The following is a 4963-nucleotide window of genomic DNA, read 5'->3' on the forward strand; positions in this document are numbered from 1 at the left end:
AGTGTTTATACTGTGTCAGATATTACAATAAGCACTCTGTATATTTGTTAATTTCTGCAACTGCCCTGTGCAATAGATATGATTGGGGTTTCCCTATTACAGATGGGAAACTGAGGGCCAGAGAGGTTAGGTGACTTGTCCAAGGTCATACAGCCAGTAAGTTATGTTGCTAGAATCTGAATCCAGTCAGTCTGACCCTTAAGCCCTTGTTCATAAGCTCCTGGATGTATGTGCTGGAATTTCTTGGAAAATAATAATATTTTATACTTTTCTCTGTACTTTCCTGGATAAGGCAATCTGACTTTCCTCTTTTTTTTTGATGTTTAAAGTATACTGTTCTTTTATTTAAACTTGGTTCAGTACATGGACAGAAATGTGTGGAGACAAAAGTTTTATGTAAATACTTAATATGAGGTAAAGATTTTAAAAATCTAAGCATTGTAGTTAATTGTGATGGTTTCATGTAGTTCTTTATAAATAAGAAATAATATTTTAAAATGAATATCAGAACATGTCAAAGTAATATATATATAATCAAATAACAATCAGACAATTTGAAGGCAGTTATTCTAAAGTGCTTCTAAGTTTCACCCATTCATGTCTCTGACATTTCTTTTTCTGTTATGAAATTTGACAAAAAAATCCTTGGAAAAGGGAAGAAAAAAGATTTAAAAAATTTTTTTTGAATTTTATTTTTATACAGCAGGTTCTTATTAGTCATCAGTTTTATACACATCAGTGTATACATGTCAGTCCCAATCGCCTGATTCATCACACCACCACCACCACCACCACCCCGCCGCTTTCCCCACTTGGTGTCCATACGTTTGTTCTCTACATCTGTGTCTCAATTTCTGCCCTGCAAACCGGTTCATCTGTACCATTTTTCTAGGTTCCACATATATGTGTTAATATACGATATTTGTTTTTCTCTTTCTGACTTACTTCACTCTGTATGACAGTTTCTAGATCCATCCATGTCTCAACAAATGACCCAGTTTTGTTCCTTTTTATGGCTGAGTAATATTCCATTGTATATACGTACCACAACTTCTTTATCCATTCATCAGTTGATGGGCATTTAGGTTGCTTCCATGATCTGGCTATTGTAAATAGTGCTGCAGTGAACACTGGGGTGCATGTGTCTTTTTGAATTATGGTTTTCTCTGGGTATATGCCCAGGAGTGGAATTGCTAGATCATATGGTAATTCTATTTTTAGTTTTTTAAGGAACCTCCATACTGTTCTCCATAGTGGCTGTATCAATTTACATTCCCACCAGCAGTGCAAGAGGGTTCCCTTTTCTCTACACCGTCTCCAGCATTTGTTGTTTGTAGATTTTCTGATGATGCCCATTCTAACTGGTGTGAGGTGATACCTCATTGTAGTTTTGATTTGAATTTCTCTAATAATTAGTGATGTTGAGCAGCTTTTCATGTGCTTCTTGGCCATCTGTATGTCTTCTTTGGAGAAATGTCTCTTTAGATCTTCTCATTTTTGGATTGGCTTGTTTGTTTTTTTTAATATTGAGCTGCATGAGCAGTTTATATATTTTGGAGATTAATCCTTTGTCCGTTGATTTGTTCCCTTGTATGTTATTTGTCATTTTTCCCTTGCTGCTTTTAATAATTTTTCTTTGTCTTTAATTTTTGCCAGTTTGATTACTATGTGTCTCATCGTGTTTCTCCTTGGGTTTATCCTGTATGGAACTCTGTGCTTCCTGGACTTGGGTGGCTATTTCCTTTCCCATGTTAGAGAAGTTTTCAACTATAATCTCTTCAAATATTTTTCTCAGGTCCTTTCGCTCTCTCTTCTCCTTCTGGGTCCCCTATAATGCGAATGTTGTTGCATTTAATGTTGTCCCAGAGGTCTCTTAGGCTGTCTTCATTTCTTTTCATTCTTTTTTCTTTATTCTGTTCTGCAGCAGTGATTTCTACCCTTCTGTCTTCCAGGTCACTTATCCGTTCTTCTGCCTCAGTTATTCTGCTATTGATTTCTTCTAGTGTAGTTTTCATTTCAGTTATTGTATTGTTCATCTCTGTTTGTTTGTTCTTTAATTCTTCTAAGTCTCTGTTAAACATTCCTTGCATGTTCTCAATCTTTGCCTCCATTCTTTTTCCAAGGTCCTGGATCATCTTCGCTATCATTATTCTGAATTCTTTTTCTGGAAGGTTGCCTATCTCCACTTCATTTAGTTGTTTTTCTGGGGTTTTATCTTGTACCTTCATCTGGTACATAGCCCTCTGCCTCTTCATCTTTTCTATCTTTCTTTGAATGTGGTTTTTGTTCCACAGGCTGCAGGATTGTAGTTCTTCTTGCTTCTGCTGTCTGCCATCTCAAGATTTTTTTTTTTTTGACATTAAACTTCTGAGCCTCAGTATCTTCTGTGTATTATCCTTTATGCCTGCACAGTCCAAAGCCCATCTCTGGACCCAGGTTGGAGTTTTAACAGCCTGTGCTGGCAATGGATTGGATCCTGTGGCTGATGAGCTGGCAGAAAACCGAGAAAACAGCTTTCTGGGCCAGTTGGGAATCATGCATCACAAAGGCCACATCAGTTTCAGTGGCCGGAGAAATAGAGTCTTCTTCTTGATGGAAGAGTAGCAAAGTTAGTTCTGAAGGCTGGGAAGTCCAAGATCAAGATGCCAGCTGATTGGTCTCTAGGGAGAGCACCTTTCCTAGCTTGCAGACAGCTGCCTCCTTGCTGTGTTCTTACCTGACTTTCCTCTTATAGCAAGTAGGGTATATTGAATTAGCTCAGTTTGAGAGAGAAAAAAGGTGAAGCACAGAATGGACAGAACTGCCCTAGACACATAGTGAAAGAGTAGGAAAATTCTATTTTTAAGATAACAGGGCTTTTATATCTGTACTCTTTGTAAATTTAAATTGATAATGTCTTTTATATTCCATGAAATTGGATGAGAGGTGAAGTGGTATATTAGCCACACTCTTTCAGTTACATGCTATTGTTCCCTGCAATGTCAAAACCCACAAACAGACTTAGATTTCAAGTATGGCTGGATCAGGGTGCTTAAATGATGTACTTTGGAATATCTCTGATCTCTAGCTCTTGGTTCCGTTTTCATCTATGTTGGCTTCATTCTCAGACAGGCTTTTTTCTGTGTCATCAGCAGCTCTTGACTTACCTCTTACTGGCCTAGTAATCCCAGGGGGAAAGGAACTTATTATTGCCAAGAGAGTTGACAGAAGCCCTGGGGCTGATTCTCATTGGACCATAATGGTCATGTGCCTATCTCTGAACCAATTATTCTGACTATGAAACTAGAGGATGGTGATTGTTCAGTCTGAGTCATGTGCTCACCCTTTGTCCCCGGGGATGGTGTCAGTCCTGCCTAAACTACTTGCATGAACAGTGAAAGAAGGATTGTTCCCCAAAAAGAAAACAGAAATGCTGTAACCAACAAAGGAGAATGGATGCTGGTTGGCAAAAATAACGGTTGTGTCTGCAGCCAGCCTAAAATACCAGAAAGAAACATATAGGGAATAAGAAGAGCTGGTGTCTATTCCTGGCTCTGCCACAAACTGGCTGAATGACTGTCATCAATTACTCTCCCTCTCTGGGCCTCAGGTTCCCTCCCTATAAAAGGGGCTAGCCCAGAGATCTGGTGTTAATTTGATTTGCAGGTAGCAGGCAGTCAACAGACAAGATGTTCTTATTGCTGCCTTATAGCTCTCCTTTAGAATTTCAGCTTCTGTTACATGTCAAAGATGATTGTTCTCAATGTGAGGAAAAGTCATTTTATTAAACCAGGTGTGTACATGGGTAGTTGAAATCAGCACTTGCAAGGATTTTGTTAGGTTCATTCCTTGAGGTTTGAGATTGGGGTGTGCCTGCTTTGGTTGTTATTTTTGGTCATGATGTCTCAACTGCTCCTGGGGAAAAGACACAGCATCTACAAAAGCAAATTTAATCTGCAGATGTTAAGTGGCAGTTGGCTGATAATGTTGGAATTTTTGCTTCTGGTCTCCATCTAAAGGATAATTTGTTTAGTTATGACTGTTTTAGTCATAAGGAGGAAGGAAGGAAGGGAAAAAGTTTGGGAGGAAGAACAGCTAGCATTTATGGAGCCCCTTATAACTACTTTCATTTTTACTATCACCCCAGGTGACAGTTTCTTCATGTTACAGGTGACGAAACTGACCTTAAGAGATATTGGGCTGTTAGCACATCAAATTCATGTCCTTTTTTGACAGTCATTCAGCAAGTGTCTACAGAGCTCCCACTATGTTCCAGGTACTATTCTAAATGCTGACAATACAGTAGTGGCAAGAGAGACATGCTCCCTGCACTTACAGAGCTCACATAACAGTTGGGGAGACAAACAATAAATAAGTCAGTATATAAAGATTTTCAAGAGTAGGAAGTATTCTGAATAAATCAACACTGGCAACACTGTGTTGGAGAAGGTCTGAAGTGAGGAGTGCCATTAGATGGGGCGATCGGGGAGGACATCTGGGAGATTTTGAGCTGAGATTTAAATTATGAGAAGCAAACAGCGGGGCGATGGCCTGGGGAAAGATGTCCAGGCAGCGGGTAGAGCAAGTACGAAGGCCCTGAGACAGAAATAAGCTTGGGACAGGAAAAAGGGCACCGTGGCTGGAGGAGAGCTAGTGACAAAGGATGGTAAGCGATGTTGTTGGGAGACTCAGGCAGGGGCCAAATCACACAGCTCTGGGAGGCCAGGGTAAGGGGTGGTTAAGAGAAGGTCATCGTTATTTTTTCATTGGTTTTTTATTTTAACATAGATTTTTGAGGTATAATGTACACATTGTAACCTTCATCCACTGTAAGAGTACAATTCAATGATTTTTAGTTGTTGATATTTAGAGTTGTGCAACTATCACCAAAATCCAGTTTTAGAACATTTCCATCACCATCATTATTCCTTCAATTGTGCTTATGTTTAGCCTTTACATACCAAAGCTAATTATTAGAATCAAA

Source organism: Kogia breviceps, chromosome 14 (genome assembly GCF_026419965.1).
Source record: "Kogia breviceps isolate mKogBre1 chromosome 14, mKogBre1 haplotype 1, whole genome shotgun sequence".
In the NCBI taxonomy this organism is placed as follows: Eukaryota; Metazoa; Chordata; class Mammalia; order Artiodactyla; family Physeteridae; genus Kogia; species Kogia breviceps.